This window comes from Mytilus edulis, chromosome 14 (genome assembly GCF_963676685.1).
Source record: "Mytilus edulis chromosome 14, xbMytEdul2.2, whole genome shotgun sequence".
Classification (NCBI taxonomy): Eukaryota; Metazoa; Mollusca; class Bivalvia; order Mytilida; family Mytilidae; genus Mytilus; species Mytilus edulis.
The window spans coordinates 63,568,703-63,577,702 of NC_092357.1; the positions used below are offsets into that span (position 1 = coordinate 63,568,703).

At 31.1% G+C, this 9,000-nt stretch overlaps 1 long non-coding RNA gene across 1 annotated transcript; it reads left to right on the forward strand.

Annotated features, from left to right (window-relative positions):
- The first annotated feature begins 191 nt into the window (after positions 1–191).
- Positions 192–7,610, forward strand: LOC139502716 (uncharacterized). The gene is made up of 5 exons (XR_011658919.1): positions 192–937; positions 2,370–2,582; positions 3,243–3,358; positions 4,495–6,802; positions 7,369–7,610. It is a non-coding gene; the product is annotated as an uncharacterized lncRNA (long non-coding RNA).
- Positions 7,611–9,000: the final 1,390 nt, after the last annotated feature.

The window sequence follows — 9,000 nt, forward strand, 5'->3', positions numbered from 1 at the left end:
ATTTGTTTTTTATCTTGCACCGTAGCGGGTGTAATGAGCTTGACATTTTTAGTCGTATTCTCAGAAACCAATAGTAATACCAAAAGTTCTTATAAATTTTAAAACATGGTATTGTTATCATTGCAGATATGATGCAACAAATTCTCAGTGCCAAGTCCGCTATAAGATGCATGTTTCATTATTAACACAATGGAAGTAGTGGGGTCTACACGACAACTGACACAAACATAAATAAAGGAATAAAACGAAAAGTACAGTGACGTGAACCTATACCAGGACCCTCATCACTCATATCGATTTATATTTTAACGCACCATATAGTTCCCATAATGAATAAACGACGTAAATGAATGGTTTGGTAAGAAGAGAAGAACAAATAATAAGAACTCGGAATATGATCAAGCTCATAGTTTTTTTGAAAAAGGTTACCTGCCCTAGCAGTTGCATACTGGTAATTCAGAACTGATATAACCTTGTGATAAACGATGCCCAAAGCTCAAACGAATATCGCCCTACAATACAAACAGACAATGACTGGACCGAAATTTAAAGAAAGTGCTATTTTGTAAGTAACAAAAGAAATGCGAAAGATAACAAAGTGACATTTAAACTGTAAAGTTAAAATAAACTGACAACATAAGAAATTAAGGACTTGGAAACACGTTTCCTACCAAAACTTGGGGGATGGCATCCATTGTGTTAGCAAACTACAAAAAAATCAAACACTACTTTATTTGAAAACAGTTTCCTTTTTTATTCCAGGTCATCAACACAAGATTATCTTTTCAACTAATGGAAAAATCAAAGAAAGAGACTTAACCACTGGAGAAGTAGCTTATTTGTTAACGAATTTACAAAGTGGCATACATTCTTTAGATTATGACTATAAATATGAATATGTTTATTTTACAAGATTTGAACGGAATGATATATTGAGGTATATTTTATATACATGTTTTAAATTTTCCTACATTAAAAAAAATACACATGAACCCCTATAATGTGAACTTTCACCACTACATGATTTAGAAAAAAAAAATAGAGAAGAAAGCTACGCAAATTAATGATTTTTTTCTCGGTAGCCAATCTTGTACAGAAACAATATACATTATGAATTAATACACCAAATGCCTGGAAACACAATTCCTGTTTTTTTGGGATGACCACTTGTCATAAAATATTTCCCTTTGTTCTGTTGCAGTTACTGTTGCAAACATGTGAACACGCTCTTTCTATAAAATAACAGTTTTTCGTTTTTTTTTTATTTTCTTTGGAATGAGGAATCATACCCGAATATACATTTGAAATGCAACACGCAAAATATCAACGCTTTTTGCATTTACTTTTCTATTATAAATCTTTAATTACAAGCAGCTTGGTTTATCGTAAAATCTGAACTATGAATAGTCTATAAGAAACTAGTTTTTGAACAAGATATTAAATATAGTCATGGAAGTTGAAACTGTCATCTTGATTAAGGTTCAATATTGAATTACTCAAAGCTCTCGTTTTTATATACTTTTTTGTTTGTTTTTGTTTTTACATATCTTATTGAATGAAAGAAGACGTGGTACGATTGCCAATGAGACAAATGTACACCAGAGATGAAATTTCATGGAGATGACTTACTTAAAGTTACCATTATGTCTTCAACAATAAGTAAATTGCAAACCAAATAGTCAGATAATGTATAAAAAGTCCCGAAATGGCAAATATCAAATGAAAAACACGGCCTGATTTATTTATAAAACATTGAACAGACTAAAGTCGACAGTTCTCTATACATCTATATCACAAAAAAAGGTACAAAGTATATATCAGAAAGTACTCGCAGTTATTAGATTCCACAGAGACCTCCAGCTCATAAATCGAAATAATATAACAATGCAATGGCTCAAAACGCAAAAGACAAATAGACATATTATAGTACACAAAACAAATCATATAAAATTAAAAACTAAGCAACACGAACCCCTCTGAAACTGTGGATAATCTCAAGAGTTCCGAAAGTATAATCAGATCCTACTCAACATGTACAACCCGTCGTGTATCACATAGTAGTACAAACCCTTTATATCGGTAGATCACATTCGCGAAAGAGTTTAAAACCTATACCAATTCATAAAATGGTGTATGTTTTATTTTGATTATTATGAGCTTCGGTATAGTTTTTTTCTTAAAAGGATTATGATGCAAAGTGGTATATAGGATAAAAAAAATCATAATTATCAAATACATGTACTTCCGTAATTTTTTTGACACTTCAAAAGTAATTAGTTCCACTATTTGGAATTTCCTAATTTGCTTGTATGTTTACATTTATATTACTCAAGAGGTATTGACACATGTCCTTTTTTGCTTACACTTAGATTTCGGTATCCTTCAGAACAACCGTACGTGTCAGAAACTGTAACAAATGCAGATAAACCGGTTGGTGTTGCCATTGATCAACTATACAGCCACGTGTATCTGACTGAATATGGAACAGGAAAGCTTTATAGATGTAATTTAGATGGGTCAAATAAAATAATTGTACTCCAAGATGGTCCGCTTTATGCTATTACATTAGATAATTCAAACAGGTTTGTATTGACTGTAAGATACTGGCTCTTTACTGAGAGGATGTACATTTTCTCCCGAGATTATTTTGTTTTCTATCTAAAAATTAAGACAAAACAACAGAAAGATCGCCAGCTCGAATAACTTGCAGAGATACACGTCTAGCGCAATTGAGGTATTTGAATTGCGAAACAAAAATATATTAATTTATACGTGAATTGCATTTTAAATAAAATTATGAACATTTGTATGTCAAACAAGGTAGATGTGTATGTCAAACAAGGCAAATTTATACAATCTGAGTTGTATATTACAACTGTTAATCGAGATGTAGGTTCAGCTGGCTATATAACCAGGTTAAACCAACCATTTACCTCAGATGTTACCGTTACCAAGACTCAAACATTTTGTATGGGTTCTGTAGGCCTTACGTTAAAATTTTGTCAGTTTTTAGAGACTTTCCCTTTGTTGCCAGTCCTTGTATTTCGTTATTTTGTTTATGCTGTTGTTTTCAGTGTAGTGGCTAAGAATTTCATGAAAGTTAGTGTGTTGTACACAGTGGTACAGTATGGTAAATAACAATGATTATAATCTAATCATAAGTAAGAGAAACAAACCAGTGCAGGTATCTATAATTAGTTAATTGTATTTGTGAGTTTCATATAATTTTGTAATTAAAACAGATGGATGTATTACAGTACATACACAACTAATGGAAATATAAAAAAAGCTAGACTAAATGGTACTGAGAAACAGACAATCATCAATAGTCCACACAGAATATATGGTTTGAGTCTATGTGAGTTATCTTACAGATAATAAATATTAAAAAAACAAACAAATAGTCATCAATTAGTTTCCAAAGAATCAAAATTATTTACCTTTTACGCTTTTTTCGCAGCAGTTCAATTATTTACGTCTTTTTTATCGGTTTCCGGGTTAATATCTTCTATATATAAACGCACATTTTTTTATATTTCTAATTTGCAGAGGTACTTTTGTCTGATATTTTACAATATCGATAAGCCAACACTTAACATGAAATAGTTTTTTTTTCAATTATGCATTCATTTTATATGACATATACAGTCATCTGTACAGTAGGGAAATTTCATCATACCACATCACATATATGTATGCAATCGATTTATGACGTTCTAACAGCGGTATACCACTATTAACTTGTTTTAGACTAAACTGGCTGATTGTGCATGTTGGCATAGTTTCTATTCGAAGTTCAAATATTGCAGATAAAAGTAAAAAAGATGGATACATTTTTGTAACAGTAAACTTTAATATGCCTGTATAGTTAGAAATTGTTAGTCATGCACTTTGAATATGTAATTAGTTAGGATTTCAGTGTACTAATTATTACGCTGGCGATTAAGCCACACATTGAACAATGCATCGTGACTTCAATCTTCAAAGAGGCAACCAACAAGTGATACATTGGGAACGAATGAGTCAATAATCTGCAATAAAATAAACTTTAATTCATTAATACCAAACCTTCAACAGTTAAAAGGAGGTTTAATCCTTATGATTCTTTAAAATTAGAGGGGAAATATAAGTACACATTCGTATCTTCTATCGCACGTAGATTGTATCATTTTTGTCATCGTATAGTCATGGTGCATGAATATGTTTGTTAGCTTACGCAAAATATGATCTCCATGACATGTTCAATGTGATAAAAAAAACTACAAAAACTCTTATTTCTCATAAAACTCTTCATTCAATTTAAAACGAATGTTTTTGTTTTTGTTATTTGGTTTAACGATTAACGTGCAGTGAAATTGTTTTGTTTAACGTCGGTATTATTATCGCCGCCATCTTGTTAAATCGGTCTTTGTCTAACAAAAAATAACTAACGTCAAGATCAAGTACCTATGCTAATCATATAAGAATTATTAAGTATTATTGTTTTTATATAAGATGCCACCGGACATCAACTTTATTGGATGGAATACAACAGTGGCGATTTAAAATCTTCCGCTTTCAATGGAGAGAATGAAATGAAAGTTGTCAGCACAAATGCAGCCTCTACTAATATAGGCATTCATGTCTATGGAAGAAACATATTTTGTGCAACTGGGACCACAATAATCAATGTCACAGTATCTACCACTAGTACTACAACGAATATTTTACACTCAGATCCAGAGAGAATTTTTAGTGTGATTATCCTTAATGAAACATGTAAGTATATCAATGATAACATATTCACAAGAAATCATAGTTGAGCGATTGATATTCAATTGTAATCGATGATAGAAAAAAACGAATAACAAAAATACCGAACTTAGGAAAATTTAAACGGAAAGTGCTTCAATAAATATATAAATTGTAAGCTCATACACATCAAACGAATAAAAATTACATGGGCAACATCTGTGGTACTCCTTACTTGATACAGACATTTTCTTATGAAGAAACTGGTGGAATAATTTTGTTTTGTGTGAGCTAGCCCAACCTTTAACTTAATGACAGTCGCATAGAATTCTATAACATTGACAACAATGTTTTAGCAAAACAAATAAAAATAAATAAGCTAAATTAGAAAAACGTATGGTAATTAGCGAATGGTAAAAACCAGCTTAGAGTTATTTATAAGTTGTATTTTATTTTATTGAATAATTTGTAGCCTGGAAAATGACTTTAATGCAATATACCGTAACTAAAAAGTCATTAAATGGTTTGTTAGAAGATTATTTCATTGTCTGAATTTTATTTTGTTAATTTCATTTGCTTGTGCATGTATATTTATCTTTTCAAGAATAAAACAGTATTAACCTACAACTTTTTTAACTCATACTATTACTAAATTAACATCTTGCTAATCTCTGATATGAACACCCGAACTTTTTGCACTTAGCTTATAACATACGAAATGTTTTTGTCATATTTGTTTAATTAGTTAATTTGCTATTATGTTACCTATTGGCAGTTGATAGCATAGCAGAATTAACTACAGTTCAATTCAATAATTATTGTATAGAAAAGGTGTCGGTTGATCTGTAGTAAGTGTGTGTTTATATTATATTTTGATGTGTCAACTGACTTAATATTGTTTAGTGTTGCAAGGATATGAAAATGTTAGCATCTGTTCGCTTGTTTGTTTAACGATTGCTTTTTTTTCCTCGATTATATATGAATACATACAGATTGAATATGCATACGTTTTTGGTCGATCTTTGTCTTGCAGGATTATTGATATTTCAGTTTCTTTTGATTAAATTGATGTTTATATAATTGAAGAATTAAATGACTGATATTAAGCTATAGTGACATCTAGTTCATTCCAGAACAATGTTGGAAAATAAACATGTGTATCTAATATGTAAGTATTAATAGATATTAATATAACCTCGAAAGGCATCATCAAAATGAATTTTAATTGAAATTTAGCACTGACATCATCGAAGCGAATCCTCCTCCTCAATCAACAAGACTCATCATTATGTATTGACCTTAACAATACTTTTCCCGAAAAACTATTATGTTTTTAATGAAAAAGTGTACACATTATAACATAAAGTTATTGTTTATTGGGGAAAATTTTCAAGAGGCAATATCGCACACAATACATAGAAAAAATACGAAAATATCAATAAACAGGGCATGTATGTTTGTTTTTCATCTTGACAGTTAATGTAGGGTCTTCAATAATGAAAGAATCATTCATAACCAACAACAAGGGCAATACGGTCGACTTAAGTGACACTTTTGATAAAAAAAAAAACACAGTTCATCTTCTTGTTCCCCGGCCGCTCCGGAGTGCAAACCTGTGCAATACTTATGTACGACAGTTCTCCAGTCGATACACCAGGGATACAAAAACAAAGCAGTAGTTTTGAAATAAATTGATTGATGTTAGAGTAGGACGAAAACTCGTTACCTTTTAAAACAAAACTTGTCAATTAAATGTTTAGTAGAAAACCTTTAGCAATGACTATTGTTTTATTGAACAATTATCACGGTTGACAAATGGGTACGGTCGACGTGCTGCTTTGTCAACTTACCAAAGTATCGATGTCGCGTAGTGTCAAGGGTACTGGTTTGTTTACCTTTCTTAAAACATAAATACACAAAAATAACAGTAAAGTTTGTAGTTCTATTATTATAAGATTTCATTTAACATGTTGTCATTTCAGTAAAAATATAGTAAAAAAATGACAGTTTTCCCGGCGATGACGGTTGACCATATCAAACTATTTACGGAGTGTCTTCATTGGTTTGGAGTGTCTTACGTCAGACATAAGTTTAAGTAGTATCACTGTTCATTGTAGTTAGATAGTTAAACAATGTTAAAGCTTAAATGGTTCGTTTGATTATCATTTGAATTAGGAAACACATAACAGCTAAAAAATGTTGCCTATCGGAATATTGAATGTCAGTATTTTAATATCATAGATTATGTTCACGATATGCGTTGTATGTATTCAAGAACTATACAGAGAATCCATAACCAAAAAAAAAGTACTATGAGAAATGATACTGCTATCCATAGGCAAAGAAAAACCTATACTCATTATGAATATTATTCTAATGTTGTTATGCTTGCTATATAGAATCACAATTATCTTTATGAGTTTTGGTTGATAGTTGTCTTCAAATATTGACAATCATATAATGATATAACGTAATTATTGTTAAGCTGACGGTTCAAAAATTAAGACCGATGATACCAAGAGATATATTAACAATAAGAATATAGGAAACTTGAAATTACTGAACAAATACTTTCAAAAAAACATTTTTACCGTAATCAGGTATAAGTTCTACCAGTTGTTTGTTCATATTTTATAGATAACCTATCAGAAGCGAGGCATGCGGTGTACCCTAGTACTTGGTGCCACATAGGAGTTGAACATTGGTGTTAGCATCCGAATACTTGGAACTTTATTGATCGTTGTCACACAAAAACGTTGAAGACGCAATATTTAATATTCAGACGCTATATTCATCATGTTCATCATTTTATTTTTTTCTAATATACATTAAATAGATTTTGTTGTAGATAAAACTCGAATAAATTATCTCCTCTGTTTTATAACTGTTATCATTCTGATGTGTTAGTTCAATTTCTCTAGTTCTTACACGATTGATTCTTTTCCTGACAAATTTGATTATGTTTATTTAATCAACGTGTGTTTCGTTCGACCTCACCTCTTCTTTGGTCATAAACCGATTATGGCTTTGATTGTATAAAGTGTACTGGTAAGAAGAATAGACAAGTTAGTAGTGGAACAAAGGCTGAAAGACGAAATGAATCTATATTTATAAGGTGTATTTGTAGTTTCGGAAGCCAATACATAGTTGGGACTTTCATTGTATTTGGTTCTGCTTGGAAAGCGGTAGCTAAAAGTTTATGTTTGTTACATATGTCGTTTTCTGAAAATAGAGCCAGTTGGAATGTTGGTGAATTGGTGATTTCTTTTTTCAGAACCTCAATGTAAAATGTACGTCAAACAATTTTAATGTTATTAACAGCTTTATCGGCCGAAACAAAAACAAATTCCTTGGCTAGTTCTTTTAGTTTGTGTTTGATACGAGAAACAGGTTTATTGTGGTTATTGTTAATAATAAAATGTTCTTTAAAATGTTGAAAACGTATATCAACTATGTTCATTACTGGATTACATAAATAGTCCACATATTTTTTGTCAGCTTTTTTCCCGTTTTATCCATTTTAAACAGTAAGTACGGAGTGAGTCGTGGATGATATTACGACACTCATTCCAAATAATAATTGACGGGGGACGATATTTAGGTCCTTTACAGAGGAATTTTTTAACGCTCGGTCTTGAACGGTGTTAAGTTCTCCTGTTATAACATGGGAAATGGGTCCATCAATGTACTATAATTAAACACAAATATAATAAATAAGAGGGAGCTCAGTATTATCAAATATCTAGGAAATTTAGTCGGTGTCACTGTTGGTGGACGTTTCGTATCACCAGGGAATAACCAGCCAAGTAGTCAGCACTTCGGTGTTGACATGAATATCAATTACATGGTAATTTTCATCAATTTACTGTCTGCAAAAGAATGAATTATTCGAAATACTAAGGTTTTTCTTAGATTACATTAGCCCTATTTGGCACTACCTTTTATGGAATTCTCAATACCTTAAATTTTTTACTTGTTTGACTCTCTAACTATTTAGATCAGAGCGTCATTGATGAGTCTTATGTAAACGAAACGCGCGTCTGTCGTATCAAATTATAAGCTTGATACCTTCAATAACTATGTTTTAACCTTAGATATGTTTTAATAACAGCAGTATAACAAACCAGAGGAGTCAGGATGGTTCAAATGATAGACCAATCAGAGAGAGGTATTTTTATGAAACTCTGGCACCCTATGGTGTGTTACAGGACAAATATTTTAAACACATTCATTATCAGGTTTATATACTGTCCAATAAACCTATTTTTT